The 17,328-nt window shown below is 39.2% G+C and overlaps 1 protein-coding gene, 1 long non-coding RNA gene and 1 pseudogene across 2 annotated transcripts in view; 2 read left to right on the forward strand and 1 right to left on the reverse strand.

The window, feature by feature from the left end:
• Window positions 1-1,249: 1,249 nt before the first annotated feature.
• LOC103694539 (UPF0547 protein C16orf87 homolog pseudogene) lies at window positions 1,250-1,705 on the forward strand (annotated as a pseudogene).
• Window positions 1,706-8,744: 7,039 nt separating this feature from the next.
• LOC108353310 (uncharacterized) overlaps window positions 8,745-17,328 on the reverse strand; it is a 90,953-nt gene continuing 82,369 nt past the window's right edge. The window contains exons 5-6 of the long non-coding RNA XR_015647393.1: window positions 15,391-15,469; window positions 8,745-10,422 (exon numbers count right to left, since the gene is read on the reverse strand). This is a non-coding gene — a long non-coding RNA (uncharacterized LOC108353310). The remainder of the gene's footprint in view (window positions 10,423-15,390; window positions 15,470-17,328) is intronic.
• Window positions 16,628-17,328, forward strand: part of Zfy1 (zinc finger protein 1, Y-linked) — a 41,404-nt gene continuing 40,703 nt past the window's right edge. Inside the window, 2 exon segments of the mRNA NM_001447243.1 lie at window positions 16,628-16,735; window positions 16,833-16,910. The gene's annotated coding sequence lies outside the window, so the exon portion shown is untranslated.

The raw sequence follows: 17,328 nt of genomic DNA on the forward strand, positions 1-17,328 counted from the left end.
ACTTTGCCTTACAGAGGCTTTGCAGTTTTATGAGATCCCATTTGTCCATTCTTGATCTTAGAGCGTAAGCCATTGGTGTTTTGTTTAGGAAATTTTTTCCAGTGCCCATGTGTTCCAGATGCTTCCCTAGTTTTTCTTCTATTAGTTTGAGTGTGTCTAGTTTGATGTGGAGGTCCTTGATCCACTTGGACTTAAGCTTTGTACAGGGTGACAAGCATGGATCGATCTGCATTCTTCTACATGTTGACCTCCAGTTGAACCAGCACCATTTGCTGAAAATGCTATCTTTTTTCCATTTGATGGTTTTGGCTCCTTTGTCAAAAATCAAGTGACCATAGGTGTGTGGGTTCATTTCTGGGTCTTCAATTCTATTCCATTGGTCTATCTGTCTGTCTCTGTACCAATACCATGCAGTTTTTATCACTATTGCTCTGTAATACTGCTTGAGTTCAGGGATAGTGATTCCCTCTGAAGTCCTTTTATTGTTGAGGATAGTTTTAGCTATCCTGGGTTTTTTGTTATTCCAGATGAATTTGCAAATTGTTCTGTCTAACTCTTTGAAGAATTGGATTGGTATTTTGATGGGGATTGCATTGAATCTGTAGATCGCTTTTGGTAGAATGGCCATTTTTACTATATTAATCCTGCCAATCCATGAGCATGGGAGATCTTTCCATCTTCTGAGGTCTTCTTCAATTTCTTTCTTCAGAGTCTTGAAGTTCTTATTGTACAGATCTTTCACTTGCTTGGTTAAAGTCACAACGAGGTACTTTATATTATTTGGGTCTATTATGAAGGGTGTCGTTTCCCTAATTTCTTTCTCAGCTTGTTTCTCTTTTGTGTAGAGGAAGGCTACTGATTTATTTGAGTTAATTTTATACCCAAGGACTGTTATTTTTTTAAAAAATGATAATTGTCTCTGAAAATTTTTGGCTACGTGAGGTATTATCAGTTTTTTGTTTGTTTGTTTGTTTTGTTTTGTTTTGTTTTCCTTTCTTTGTTGTTTTTGAACAAGAAACAGTTAAGGTAACAGATTCTGGTTATCCGCATAATATTTTAGGATAACACATAATAGGCATCCAAGTGGGAGCAAGTCCAAGCTGGACTCGATAAATCCTATTTGGAATCCATTCTGTGACTGTCATAAATTTGCAAACTGAAAGCAAAAAAAGAAAAAATAATTGGCTTCACAGCTGGGTCATGGCTAGAGTGAGGACAATCTGCTTCCACAGGTGCTCAGGAGGGGAGCATGTCTGCAACTTGAGCCAAGAAATTGAACATGGCCACCAAATCATGCTCCTTCTGCGACCAACAGATTCCTGCTATGTGTAAATCATGTCCCTGTGGTTATATATTTATTAGCAGTACAAAATGCAAAGCATTCAGAGAAATCACCACCATCTACAGAAAACAAGCATGAGGCCAAGAGGAGGTGAACAGAGAGAGTTAGGTGAGAGAAGATAAATTCTATAGTAAATAAAGATTTAGAAAACAGAAAGAGATCTCAAAGTAACAGTCATTCAGATCATATCAGATGAGGAAGAAGACCTAAAAGTTCATCTGCCAAAAAACACAAGGAAGAAAGAGAAAAACAGGAAAAGGAAATTGACATCTATGCTAACCTCTCTGATGAGAAGGCTTCATGTTTTCAGATGCCTTGGCAAAAGTAAATAGAAAAATTATCAAGCAAAGACTTATTCTCTGATATTTGTCTTCAAAATCTGTCGCCACTTTCTTCAGGATTACATCAGCAAATGCTCAGACAGTCGTGGACTCAGACTGTAGAGTGAGGGCCATTGATTGCTTTTCTCTGTTTTCTAGTCTGTTGCCACACTTTGGGAGCCAAGCCACGCGTTTAGACTTTACTGGGATTTCCTGTTTACCAAGGATTATTATCAGCGTTGTGTGTTGGGATTTACTAAATTTATTTATATAAACAAACAAACCTACCCCAAAATCCCTAGTAACTAGATATATATTTATAGATGGAGGTGGGGTGGGATAGGAGTGTTGTGGAAGTATACAGGTGACATACTTGGTAGTTTTCAGGTCTGCACCAGAGATGCAGTGTCTAAAGTCCTGTCATGAGAGTGACTTTTAAATGTATGTATTTCAGGCTTTCACCATTAACAGATACATATATACATTAAAAGCCCATTGACCTTTAATATGTTGGTAATTGATATTTTATTGAATGGAGAATTACAAATATAGATTATAAATTGTCTTTAATTGACCATTATCTTGGATGCCATTTTAATGTTTTAAGATAGTAGTTATATTTTCAGAAACTTTCTAGAAAGTTTGGAAATTTAAGCGCTATATGAAGAAAAGCATTTAAGGCTGAATCATATTTCAGATATAAGCACCTTGTTTTCTTGAATGTTTACTTACTGGTTTTAAAAAAAACTTTTCTGTTATCAAGATGGTGCCTGTTAACCTAAACACAGATATATTTATTATATAAATTGCAAAATATTTCTTAACTACTTGTGAACAATGATGTTTTGTCTGAATAAATGCTCATTTATACATAATTCTTGTAATTATTTTAACTGTTACCTCATCCTGGGAAAAATAAACCTTAATATTGAAAATGAATAGATTTAAAAAAAAGTAAGAATTGCTGGTCAATATTTATCTGAATCTTAGACTAGCTGGTATGGTGTATTTTTCTGTTTTGAAGTCTGGAAAATGTGGATAGCTGTTAGGATAGACCAGACATGGTTATTAACCCAATATTTGGGTAGAAAAGATGTTATCTTGTCGTCTTGTTTGGGAACAGTTGGGTATATGAAAGAGGGTGATCATTTGTGTTTATCTTGTCTCCTGTGACTGCATGAACATTCTTTATTGTTACTACTTCAATACTGTTTTCTATGTTTTGTGGCATAAATTTGTGGCAGTGGTGGGAGCAAGCAGGGAAGACAGTAAGGAAGTTACTGCATTTGCAACATTCATGTTCCTTATCAGCAAGTCTCTCAGTTCCCTCCTGCATCATCTTATGCACCTACACTGGTCTCTAGCTTTTACTACTCTCATATTTCTAGAGTTGGGCAATGCTGGTATATCATCATGCTGCCCCTATAGGCACTATTATAACCCTTGACTCTGAGAAGTCTTGTGCACTCCTTCCTCACCAGGACCTAGAATCCACTATACATAACTGCTACTACCATAACTGCAGCCACTGCTACTGGCTATGACCTCAGCTGTTGCTTGCAATCTGCTACTCCCTTTTAGCCAGGGCACAGAATTTCTCATCTCTAAGTCTTCTTTTTACTCTACTTTCTCTGGTCCCTCTCCATTGTTATTGGAATCAATTTTATAGGGATTCATCATCTTTTTGGTATGGATACTACTAAGTATCATGTATTATTTTACGCTGCTCTACTTTATTAAAGGCTAACTCTAGGGTTAGGTTATGGCCACCTGACCTACAACAGAAAGAAAAAACAAAACAAAGCAACCCCACTGAAAACCAACTAACTAGTGTACTATTCCCACTGGAGAGTATTGTCACTCATCTCATATTCTATTTGGTTTTATTTACCTTTCTAAGACATTTGCCAAAGCATATACTTTATCTTGATATTTATATTAAATTTTTATGTAAGTTTATTTGATATGGTTAAAAATCTGTAAAATCTGCAACAAAGGTTAGCTTAAAACTTACAACAAAAAAGATGATAATTAAAATATATACATGGGTAATCATAATTTACTATAGCCTGTTGAATATATAATTTGGGTTCAACTCTTTTTTTTTTTATAATCTCAGTTTCATTTCTTTTTTCTTTTTTTTTTTATTAACTTGAGTATTTCTTATTTACATTTCGAGTGTTATTCCCTTTCCCGGTTTCCGGGAAAACATCCCCCTCCCCCTCCCCTTCTCTATGGGTGTTCCCCTCCCAACCCTCCCCCCCATTGCCGCCCTCCCCCCAACAATCTAGTTCACTGGGGGTTCAGCCTTAGCAGGACCCAGGGCTTCCCCTTCCACTGGTGCTCTTACTAGGATATTCATTGCTACCTATGGGGTCAGAGTCCAGGGTCAGTCCATGTATAGTCTTTAGGTAGTGGCTTAGTCCCTGGAAGCTCTGGTTGCTTGACATTGTTGTACTTTTGGGGTCTCGAGCCCCTTCAAGCTCTTCCAGTCCTTTCTCTGATTCCTTCAATGGGGGTCCTATTCTCAGTTCAGTGGTTTGCTGCTGGCATTCGCCTCTGTATTTGCTGTATTCTGGCTGTGTCTCTCAGGAGCGACCTACATCCGGCTCCTGTCAGCCTGCACTTCTTTGCTTCATCCATATTGTCTAATTGGGTGGCTGTATATGTATGGGCCACATGTGGGGCAGGCTCTGAATGGGTGTTCCTTCAGTCTCTGTTTTAATCTTTGCCTCTCCCTTCCCTGCCAAGTGTATTCTTGTTCCCCTTTTAAAGAAGGAGTGAAGCATTCACATTTTGATCATCCGTCTTGAGTTTCATTTGTTCTAGGCATCTAGGGTAATTCAAGCATTTGGGCTAATAGCCACTTATCAATGAGTGCATACCATGTATGTCTTTCTGTGATTGGGTTACCTCACTCAGGATGATATTTTCCAGTTCCAACCATTTGCCTACGAATTTCATAAAGTCGTTGTTTTTGATAGCTGAGTAATATTCCATTGTATAGATGTACCACATTTTCTGTATCCATTCCTCTGTTGAAGGGCATCTGGGTTCTTTCCAGCTTCTGGCTATTATAAATAAGGCTGCGATGAACATAGTGGAGCACGTGTCTCTTTTATATGTTGAGGCATCTTTTGGGTATATGCCCAAGAGAGGTATAGCTGGATCATCCTCAGGCAGTTCAATGTCCAATTTTCTGAGGAACCTCCAGACTGATTTCCAGAATGGTTGTACCAGTCTGCAATCCCACCAACAATGGAGGAGTGTTCCTCTTTCTCCACATCCTCACCAGCATCTGCTGTCACCTGAGTTTTTGATCTTAGCCATTCTCACTGGTGTGAGGTGAAATCTCAGGGTTATTTTGATTTGCATTTCCCTTATGACTAAAGATGTTGAACATTTCTTTAGGTGTTTCTCAGCCATTCGGCATTCCTCAGCTGCGAATTCTTTGTTTAGCTCTGAACCCTATTTTTAATAGGGTTATTTGACTCCCTGCGGTCTAACTTCTTGAGTTCTTTGTATATTTTGGATATAAGGCCTCTATCTGTTGTAGGATTGGTAAAGATCTTTTCCCAATCTGTTGGTTGCCGTTTTGTCCTAACCACAGTGTCCTTTGCCTTACAGAAGCTTTGCAGTTTTATGAGATCCCATTTGTCGATTCTTGATCTTAGAGCATAAGCCATTGGTGTTTTGTTCAGGAAATTTTTTCCAGTGCCCATGTGTTCCAGATGCTTCCCTAGTTTTTCTTCTATTAGTTTGAGTGTATCTGGTTTGATGTGGAGGTCCTTGATCCACTTGGACTTAAGCTTTGTACAGGGTGATAAGCATGGATCGATCTGCATTCTTCTACATGTTGACCTCCAGTTGAACCAGCACCATTTGCTGAAAATGCTATCTTTTTTCCATTGGATGGTTTTGGCTCCTTTGTCAAAAATCAAGTGACCATAGGTGTGTGGGTTCATTTCTGGGTCTTCAATTCTATTCCATTGGTCTATCTGTCTGTCTCTGTACCAATACCATGCAGTTTTTATCACTATTGCTCTGTAATACTGCTTGAGTTCAGGGATAGTGATTCCCCCTGAAGTCCTTTTATAGTTGAGGATAGCTTTAGCTATCCTGGGTTTTTTGTTATTCCAGATGAATTTGCAAATTGTTCTGTCTAACTCTTTGAAGAATTGGATTGGTATTTTGATGGGGATTGCATTGAATCTGTAGATTGCTTTTGGTAAAATGGCCATTTTTACTATATTAATCCTGCCAATCCATGAGCATGGGAGATCTTTCCATCTTCTGAGGTCTTCTTCAATTTCTTTCTTCAGTGTCTTGAAGTTCTTATTGTACAGATCTTTTACTTGCTTGGTTAAAGTTAAACCGAGGTACTTTATATTATTTGGGTCTATTATGATGGGTGTCGTTTCCCTAATTTCTTTCTCGGCTTGTTTCTCTTTTGTATAGAGGAAGGCAACTGATTTATTTGAGTTAATTTTATACCCAGCCACTTTGCTGAAGTTGTTTATCAGCTTTAGCAGTTCTCTGGTGGAACTTTTGGGATCACTTAAATAAACTATCATGTCATCTGCAAATAGTGATATTTTGACCTCTTCTTTTCCGATCTGTATCCCTTTGATCTCCTTTTGTTGTCTGATTGCTCTGGCTAGAACTTCAAGAACTATATTGAATAAGTAGGGAGAGAGTGGGCAGCCTTGTCTAGTCCCTGATTTTAGTGGGATTGCTTCAAGTTTCTCTCCATTTAGTTTAATGTTAGCAACTGGTTTGCTGTATATGGCTTTTACTATGTTTAGGTATGGGCCTTGAATTCCTATTCTTTCCAGGACTTTTATCATGAAGGGGTGTTGAATTTTTTCAAATGCTTTCTCAGCATCTAATGAAATGATCATGTGGTTCTGTTCTTTCAGTTTGTTTATATAATGGATCACGTTGATGGTTTTCCGTATATTAAACCATCCCTGCATGCCTGGGATGAAGCCTACTTGATCATGGTGGATGATTGTTTTGATGTGCTCTTGTATTCGGTTTGCCAGAATTTTATTGAGTATTTTTGCGTCGATATTCATAAGGGAAATTGGTCTGAAGTTCTCTTTCTTTGTTGTGTCTTTGTGTGGTTTAGGTATAAGAGTAATTGTGGCTTCGTAGAAGGTATTCTGTAGTGCTCCATCTGTTTCAATTTTGTGGAATAGTTTGGATAATATTGGTATGAGGTCTTCTATGAAGGTTTGATAGAATTCTGCACTAAACCCGTCTGGACCTGGGCTCTTTTTGGTTGGGAGACCTTTAATGACTGCTTCTATTTCCTTAGGAGTTATGAGGTTGTTTAACTGGTTTATCTGTTCCTGATTTAACTTCGATACCTGGTATCTGTCTAGGAAATTGTCCATTTCCTGAAGATTTTCAAATTTTGTTGAATATAGGTTTTTATAGTAAGATCTGATGATTTTTTGAATTTCCTCTGAATCTGTAGTTATGTCTCCCTTTTCATTTCTGATTTTGTTAATTTGGACACACTCTCTGTGTCCTCTCGTTAGTCTGGCTAAGGGTTTATCTATCTTGTTGATTTTCTCAAAGAACCAACTTTTGGTTCTGTTGATTCTTTCTATGGTCCTTTTTGTTTCTACTTGGTTGATTTCAGCTCTAAGTTTGATTATTTCCTGCCTTCTACTCCTCCTGGGTGTATTTGCTTCTTTTTGTTCTAGAGCTTTTAGGTGTGCTGTCAAGCTGCTGACATATGCTCTTTCCTGTTTCTTTCTGCAGGCACTCAGCGCTATGAGTTTTCCTCTTAGCACAGCTTTCATTGTGTCCCATAAGTTTGAGTATGTTGTATCTTCATTTTCATTAAATTCTAAAAAGTTTTTAATTTCTTTCTTTATTTCTTCCTTGACCAGGTTATCATTGAGTAGAGCATTGTTCAATTTCCACGTATATGTGGGTATTCTTCCCTTATTGTTATTGAAGACCAGTTTTAGGCCGTGGTAGTCTGATAGCACGCATGGGATTATTTCTATCTTTCTGTACCCGTTGAGGCCCGTTTTTTGACCAATTATATGGTCAATTTTGGAGAAAGTACCATGAGGAGCTGAGAAGAAGGTATATCCTTTTGCTTTAGGATAGAATGTTCTATAAATATCCGTTAAGTCCATTTGGCTCATGACTTCTCTTAGTCTGTCGACATCACTGTTTAATTTCTGTTTCCATGATCTGTCCATTGATGAGAGTGGGGTGTTGAAATCTCCCACTATTATTGTGTGAGGTGCAATGTGTGTTTTGAGCTTTAGTAAGGTTTCTTTTACGTATGTAGGTGCCCTTGTATTTGGGGCATAGATATTTAGGATTGAGAGTTCATCTTGGTTGATTTTTCCTTTGATGAATATGAAGTGTCCTTCCTTATCTTTTTTGATGACTTTTAGTTGGAAATTGATTTTATTTGATATTAGAATGGCTACTCCAGCTTGCTTCTTCTGACCACTTGCTTGGAAAGTTGTTTTCCAGCGTTTCACTCTGAGGTAGTATCTGTCTTTGTCTCTGAGGTGTGTTTCCTGTAGGCAGCAGAATGCAGGGTCCTCGTTGCGTATCCAGTTTGTTAATCTATGTCTTTTTATTGGGGAGTTGAGGCCATTGATATTGAGAGATATTAAGGAATGGTGATTATTGCTTCCCGTTATATTCATATTTGGATGTGAGGTTATGTTTGTGTGCTTTCATTCTCTTTGTTTTGTTGCCAAGACGATTAGTTTCTTGCTTCTTCTAGGGTATAGCTTGCCTCCTTATGTTGGGCTTTACCATTTATTATCCTTTGTAGTGCTGGGTTTGTAGAAAGAGATTGTGTAAATTTGGTTTTGTCATGGAATATCTTGGTTTCTCCATCAATGTTAATTGATAGTTTTGCTGGATACAGTAACCTGGGCTGGCATTTGTGTTCTCTGAGGGTCTGTATGACATCAGTCCAGGATCTTCTGGCCTTCATAGTTTCTGGCGAGAAGTCTGGTGTGATTCTGATAGGTCTCCATTTATATGTTACTTGACCTTTTTCCCTTACTGCTTTTAATATTCTTTCTTTATTTTGTGCGTTTGGTGTTTTGACAATTATGTGACGGGAGGTGTTTCTTTTCTGGTCCAATCTATTTGGAGTACTGTAAGCTTCTTGTATGCCTATGGGTATCTCTTTTTTTAGGTTAGGGAAGTTTTCTTCTATGATTTTGTTGAAGATATTTACTGGTCCTTTGAGCTGGGAGTCTTCACTCTCTTCTATACCTATTATCCTTAGGTTTGATCTTCTCATTGAGTCCTGGATTTCCTGTATGTTTTGGACCAGTAGCTTTTTCCACTTTACATTATCTTTGACAGTTGAGTCAATGATTTCTATGGAATCTTCTGCTCCTGAAATTCTCTCTTCCATCTCTTGTATTTTGTTGGTGAAGCTCGTATCTACAGCTCCTTGTCTCTTCTTTTGGTTTTCTATATCCAGGGTTGTTTCCTTGTGTTCTTTCTTGATTGCTTCTATTCCATTTTTAATTCCTTCAACTGTTTGATTGTATTTTCCTGGAATTCTTTCAGGGATTTTTGTGTCTCCTCTCTATGGGCTTCTACTTGTTTATTTATGTTTTCCTGGAATTCTTTTAGGGATTTTTGCCATTCCTCTCTGTAGGGTTCTACTTGTTCTCTAAGGGAGTTCTTCATGTCTTTCTTGAAGTCCTCCAGCATCATGATCAAATATGATTTTGAAACTAGATCTTGCTTTTTTGGTGTGTTTGGATATTCCATGTTTGCTTTGGTTGGAAAATTGGGCTCCGATGATGCCATGTAGTCTTGGTTTCTGTTGCTTGGGTTCCTGCACTTTCCTCACCATCAGATTATTTCTAGTGTTACTTTGTTCTGCTATTTCTGACAGTGGCTAGACTGTCCTATAAGCCTGTGTGTCAGGGGTGCTGTAGACCTGTTTTCCTGTTTTCTTTCAGCCAGTTATGGGGACAGAGTGTTCTGCTTTCGGGCATGTAGTTTTTCCTATCTACAGGTCTTCAGCTGTTCCTGTGGGCCTGTGTCTTGAGATCACCAGGCAGGTTGCTTGCAGCAGAAAAGTTGGTCTTACCTGTGGTCCCGAGGCTCAAGTTTGCTGGTGAGGTGTTGCTTAGGAGCACTCAGTGGGGGCAGCCACCAGGAAGATCTGTGCTGCCCTTTCCGGGAGCTTTCGTGCACCAGGGTCCAGATGGCGTTTGGTGTTTTCCTCTGGAATCAGTAATGTGTGCAGAGTGCAGTCTCTTTTGGTTTCCCAGGCGTGTCTGCCTCTCTGAAGGTTTGGCTCTCCCTCCCACGGGATTTGGGTGCAGAGAACTGTTTATCTGGTCGGTCCCTTCAGGTTCAGGCGGTGTCTCAGACGCAGTGGTCCTGCCGCTCCTGGGCCCTCCTCTATGGGAACTGAGAGGTTGTATATAGTTTCCTTTTGGGCCAGGGATGTGGGCAGGGGTGGGCAGTGTTGGTGGTCTCTTCCGCTCTACAGCCTCAGGAGTGCCCACCTGTCCAGGCGGTGAGGTCTCTCTCCCACGGGGTTTGGGAGCAGTGAGCTGCTGCGGGCAGGGATCTGCCGGTTTGGGTGGATTCAACTCTTATTGTCAAGAATCACAGTTGGTTTTAAATAACATTTACCGTCTTGATTAAGATGACCATGTGATATAAACATCAAAAGAGATGGTTCCAAGATATTTTGGAATAGGGTAGATTCATATTTTGGAATATGAGATTCTTGTCCTGACAATGAAAATAACAGGCAAGGACAAAAGTCATATAAACAAGTTTTACGTAAAATAAGATTTAAAAATAACATGTGTTTGATAAATATGATATTAAGCTTAATCTACATGCATTTATATAGAGGATCAAAACTATAAAAGTAAATACAAATATGGAAACATAAACAATTCTCTGCTTTAACTTTGTATTTTTTTTTTGTTAGGGTTTCTATTGTTTCAATGAAACACGATAACCAAAAGCAAGTTGAGGAGGAAGGGGTTTATTTGACTTAAACTTCCATACCATTGTTCATCACCAAAAGAATTCAGGAGAGGTATTCAAACAGGACAGAAACATGTAGAGAGGAGCTGATAGAGAGGCCTCAGACTGGTTCTGCTCACTGATTTACTTCTCATTGCTTATTCAGCCTGGTTTCTTATAAGACCCAGACCAGGAACAGAGCTATTCACAATGGGATGGGGCTTCCCCCATCAATCACTGATAAAGCAAATGCCCTTTTGGCTTGATTATAGTCAGATTTTATGAAGGATTTTCTTAGTTGGGGCTTTCTTCTCTCAAATGTCTTTAATTTGTTTCAAGTTAACACAAAATTATCCAGTATAGATATGAAACCCAAGCAATCAGATAAAAAGGAAAAACAACACTAAAAAGGCAATGATAATTAGAGATGTAAATAAAAGGTAATAGATTTTATTCCTCTATTAAGGCACCAGAAGTGAAGTTTTGTTTGCTACATTTGCAATTATTTGTTCTTGTAAAAAAAAAGGCTAAATAGGTCTTCTGAATGTCAGCTTTATCTCAGAATTATGTCACAGACTGATTCACTGATCTAAAATGTTGTCCTTGAATGTCTTCACATTCCAAAGTCTACAAAAGTCATTAGTTTTAAGTTTGTAGGGATTTTCTAATAATTTTGCTAATTCTAATTTTCACTTTATATAGAGGGCTATGGCCAAATACATACTAGAGTTAATAAAATATACCAGAACCCAGAAAAAAACCTATTTAAAAGGTCAAGGCAGGAAATAGTTCCAGAAACAGAATAAAGCAATAGAGAAGATAAAGGAAACCATCTCTTTGGAGAAATCAGTCCAGGTCACCTTCTGACTTAAAACTGCCAGTCTCTGGCCAACCTAGCAGCCACTATCCAGAACTAGCATTCCCAATTGGGTCTTCTATTGAAAACATGACTTTGAAAAATACCAGCAGATAAGTCATTAGATATGATCTAGTCAGGATTTTGGATAGCAAAAATCTGTGTTAATCTAGATAAAGAATAACAGAAGCTAGAGAAACAGTTGCACAATCTAGGATGATAAAGGAAAAAAGACAAGCTAAGAATGTGGAAAGAGAGAAGAAAAACTGAAGATTCTCGAGCCATCAGAAACTAGGATATTCCTATCTTATGATGCAGCTAGACAATAGCCTAGTCTGACAAAGAGCCCTAAGGTCTATTCAGGCTAACAGAAACTGACTTGAAAATACATGTCCTATACCACTCCTGGGCATATACCCAAATGATGCCCCAACATATAACAAAGACACGTGCTCCACTATATTCATAGCAGCCTTATTTATAATAGCCAGAAGCTGGAAAGAACCCAGATGCCCTTCAACAGAGGAATGGATACAGAAAATGTGGTACATCTACACAATGGAATATTACTCAGCTATCAAAAACAACGAGTTTATGAAATTCATAGGCAAATGGATGGAACTGGAAAATATCATCCTGAGTAAGGTAACCCAATCACAGAAAATACATGTCTAGCCTCTTTATCTTTGCTAACTTTAACTTTTAATTATTTGGATAAACTGGGTAAAAACAAAAACTATGAATTTTATAACAGTATGCTATAAAAACAATAAATACAATTCTCAGTCTCTCTATGATCTCCATTTATACTAACCACTGAGTGAAACTGTGCCAAGCTTTGACTACTGCCAGGACCCTTATTGAACTGTAAACACTGTAAAATTGACTGCCCCTTTTTGCCAAAGAAGTATATAATATAAATTGTCTCACCCATCAGAAAGTCTCTTGGATCTTCTGAATCTAGCTGGTAAAGGCTATTGTTACCGAGTGTGGTAGGAGAAGATTTTTTTTTTTTTTTTGGATTTAGCCTCTCCAACATGGAGATGTTTTTCAGTTGCCTAGAAGCACAAATGTGCCGTTGCTTTACACAGATGAGAAGTCTGAGGCTGGCACGATGGCTCAGCAGGTAAGAGTGCTTGCTGTCCAGCCTGAGGGCCTGAATTAGGCTCGCAGGACCCCCATGGTAGAAGGAAAGAATTGACTCTCACAAGTTCTAATCTAGTCTCCATGTGTGTGAGGTATGCAGGTGCACATGCTTGTGCACAGACACATACATACACAATAAATAAATTTTAAAGTAATTTTTTTTATTAACTTGAGTATTTATTATTTACATTTCGAGTGTTATTCCCTTTCCCGGTTTCCGGGCAAACATCCCCCTAATCCCTCCCCCTCCCCTTCCTTATGGGTGTTCCCCTCCCCATCCTCCCCCCATTGCCACCCTCCCCCCATAGTCTAGTTCACTGGGGGTTCAGTCTTAGCAGGACCCAGGGCTTCCCCTTCCACTGGTGCTCTTACTAGGATATTCATTGCTACCTATGAGGTCAGAGTCCAGGGTCAGTCCATGTATAGTCTTTGGGTAGTGGCTTAGTCCCTGGAAGCTCTGGTTGCTTGGCATTGTTGTACATATGGGGTCTCGAGCATCAAGCTCTTCCAGTTCTTTCTCTGATCCCTTCAACGGGGGTCCTGTTCTCAGTTCAGTGGTTTGCTGCTGGCATTCGCCTCTGTATTTGCTGTATTCTGGCTGTGTCTCTCAGGAGCGATCTACATCCGGCTCCTGTCGGTCTGCACTTCTTTGCTTCATCCATCTTGTCTAATTGGATGGCTGTATATGTATGGGCCACATGTGGGGCAGGCTCTGAATGGGTGTTCCTTCAGTCTCTGTTTTAATCTTTGCCTCTCCCTTCCCTGCCAAGGGTATTCTTGTTCCCCTTTTAAAGAAGGAGTGAAGCATTCACATTTTGATCATCCGTCTTGAGTTTCATTTGTTCTAGGCATCTAGGGTAATTCAAGCATTTGGGCTAATAGCCACTTATCAATGAGTGCATACCATGTGTGTTTTTCTGTGATTGGGTTAGCTCACTCAGGATGATGTTTTCCAGTTCCAACCATTTGCCTACAAATTTCATAAAGTCATTGTTTTTGATAGCTGAGTAATATTCCATTGTGTAGATGTACCACATTTTCTGTATCCATTGGTAGGAGAAGATTTAATGATGTTCGTTACAGAGGCTGAAGACAAATGCTGCTTAACCCCTCCCCCCCCATCATCAGAATGAATGTACAGAGAGGAGCCTAGGGTAACTATTCAGGTAGTAAAGTAGCATGCAAGTAGTTTCTATATCTTAATTGATACACAAACCATTTGGTTTATACTTCCTGTTTTAATTTAGCCTTCTCAGATCTTTGATGATAATGATGGTATTATCAGTTTAACAGCAGCTGGGTAAATCCATTTCATACATAAAAATTACTCCTTGCTTTTTAGAGATATTAGGTCTTCTGGTGAAAAAGAAAATTCAGACAGGTTTTCCTTGTTGACAGGCTTCTTATCAAAATAATAAATAGGTTTTAATGCAGCTTCTGACTCTGTCTTTATTTAAAGGAACTTGCTTTATAAAGACTGTTGTCAGTAGACAAACACTTATATCTCATGATTACAGACATTAATCAAATTATATGAGTGTGCTGGCTAGTTTTAGGTCAACTTAACACAAGCTAGAATTATCTGAAAAATAGAAACTTCAACTGAGAAAATGGTTCTAAAACCTGGCTGTAAGGCATATTCTTAACTAATAATTGATGAGTTAAGGACCAAACCATTATGAATGGTGTCAGTCCTAGTGGTCCTGGATTCTATAAAAAGCAAGCTGAGCAAAGGATGGAGAACAAGGCAGTAAGTAGCACTCCCCTATGGCCTCCATATCAGCTTCAGCCTCCAGGTTCCTATTCTGTTTAAGTTTTTTGTCCTGACTTCCCTCAATGATGAGCTGTTAACCTGGAAGTTGAAAATAAACCTTTCCCCCCATGTTTCTTTGGCCATGGTGTTTCATAACAGCTACATGTCTCCCACTAGCGCAAAGTATCTAAAGAAACAATTTAAAAGAACATCTGTCTCCAATCTACATAACTAACTCCTTGGACAGAGGAAAGAATATTTATGCTTCTAACCTAAAGTCATTTTTGGGGGTCCCCAGACTTTGCAATTGCTCATAGATGTGTCTGTTCTACTTGTCTACAGTACCTCTTAACTGCATTTCTACAACTGGATTTCAGTACAGATTATGTCCTCTGTAAGTTAGAACAAATTATGTAAACTTCAAGTCATGACTTGAACTCACCTGTCAGAGTTTAAAAATACTCCTGTTATGTCAATTAACAGCTTAAGTTTCCCTGTCTATTGCCTATTCCTGAAGGGAAAGCTCCAAATGTAAGACTTTTTAAGTTCCTTAACTTTTTACCTTCTCTCTCTACTCTGTAACTATTCCAAAGATTTCCACTCAGCTGATTGACATCATTCAAGAATCTGCTACAGACACAAACTGCTCCAAAATTGTCACCAACCATGGACTTGGTCAAAACTGATATAAACTAGACTAGCCAACTTGTCCCATCAAGCTGTATCAGCAAAATAGATACTCCTAATGGAATTTCCTATCAGCTTAAGCTCCTGCTTTTGGCGAGCATTCTAGACTGCTCCAGCGTTTCCAGCACTTCACTAGCCCCAGATGGTCTGGAGAACCTAGGTAGTGAATCAGTTATGTTTTGCCCCTCCCATCTTTTGACAAGCATTTCAGTCTTCCTGGACCCTGAAACAATGATATCCTAATTTCAGTTGAGAAGCAGTTACAGAAGATAATATATCATACCTTATCTTCCACAAGACTGGAATTTTGGGCCAAGTGAATCTAGCTCTTCTATGCCTGAGAAAATTGCTCCATTTTCTTTCTGTCAAAAGAGACAAATAGCTACCTGTGTGCCTGTTGGCATGTAGGCCTATGTAGACCTCCAGGTATCTTCAGTATCACAAACACCTGTTAAAAATCAAAGATTGGGTTGGGGATTTAGCTCAGTGGTAGAGCGCTTGCCTAGCAAGCGCAAGGCTCTGGGTTCGGTCCTCAGCTCCAAACAAACAAACAAACAAACAAACAAAAGAAAAGAAAAATCAAAGATTTACAAATGCTGCAAAAAGGGACTACTGAGATTGGAGGCCATGTGCCAAACACTGACATCCTTAAAATTAAATTTCCCAGATGGAACACATTCTCCTTGAACCAATACAATGGACTACTAAATATTAGGTCTGTCTGAAACATTAACATATATCTTAACAAGAATCAATAATTTAATTCAGATGACCAAAACACAGTAGGGAATGTAATGGTTAGAAACTAGATCATTTAAAGTGAATTTCAAAGTACGTTACTGTGTAAAAGAGAAAAACCTAGGAATCAGCAGGAACTTATTCTTAGCTAAGGATTGTTAATCATAGTATGTCTAGACCATGATTCTAAAGTCAGACCCATCATCAGTTGAGTCTTGAGAGCAATCTAGAACACTCATCTTGAGTCCCTTCTTATGTAGTTGTTATTCAAAATATTAACCATATGCTCATTTTCCTCCTGTTATCTCACTTAACCACTGAATATATATAATTTTAATATGATTATTTTCATTATTTTATTATATTTTAATGTAACTATATAATACACATATTAGTTTATATAGAATATATTTTAATAAATAATATATTTATTTACACAGTCATTGAACAAGCAAGCAGTGGTTAAGTAAGATGGCAGAATATGTATGTGTATATATATGTATATACCTATATATTAAAATAAATTATGTATGTAATATATGCCTTTAGAAGCAGAAGAAAACTCAGAACCCATTGGTATGGTGGTGCTTAAGAATAGGGCAATACCTTCCTGTTCCTGCCCTCCATTTGTAGTTGCAGCACAAGACAGGGAGCGAGGGATCTAGGCAGTACAGTTGCGAAAGGAAATAGTGCAGCGGCGGGGGGGGGGGGGGGGGGGCGGGGGGCAGGAAGGGGGCGTGGCGTGGCAGGGGTTAGGTGGGTGGGGCGTGGAGAGAGAACGTAAAGACCGTGAGCCAAACGGCCGTTTTTCATTTTGCGGCGTTCTTGGCCGCCATTCCTCCAGCTTTCTGGGCAGCGGTTACTCAATTTCCGATGTTCTGGTTCGGATGGTGAGTTTAAGTGTTAACGGTTGGTTGTCTGTCCACACTGTGAGAGTGGGACTGCTTTTTGTTAGCTACTAACGTCCCTCTTCCTTCCTTCCCTCAGCTAGAGCCGGGTCCAGTACTTTGGGATAGGTTGGTCTGCATCACTTGTCATCATTGCCCACTCCTCTACACTGGTCTGGTGAGTTCTGGATGGGGTCACAGCCTTGAGTCTCGTGTGAACTCACTCTGTGCGGTTTCTGGCCTGCTTTACTAGTATAGTACATAAGTTGGCAATCTCTGCTAGGCCTCTTAATTGTGTAGGCTGGAGAAGGCCGCAGTTAGGCCGCGAACAGCTCCACAGCCACAACCGCTGTGCTTACGGACAGGGGTTGGGCAAGAGAAGTCCGGTAGAGGCAGAGAGGTCCTTCTTCCTCAGTTATGGTGCGGGAGTGAGGCCTGGTGAAGGCTGCCAGTAAAGGCTACAGCCCCGCATGCCCACTAAAGGAGAGGGTGTGAAATCCGTGGTCGTGAGGCAAGATGGCGGCTGTTTGGCGCCTGTTACCAGAGATGATTGAGAGTTGAAGGGAAAGGGAGCCACCACCGTTTTTAATGTTGGA

The sequence above is a fragment of the Rattus norvegicus genome, chromosome Y, assembly GCF_021556685.1.
Source record: "Rattus norvegicus strain SHRSP/BbbUtx chromosome Y, alternate assembly SHRSP_T2T, whole genome shotgun sequence".
Classification (NCBI taxonomy): domain Eukaryota; kingdom Metazoa; phylum Chordata; class Mammalia; order Rodentia; family Muridae; genus Rattus; species Rattus norvegicus.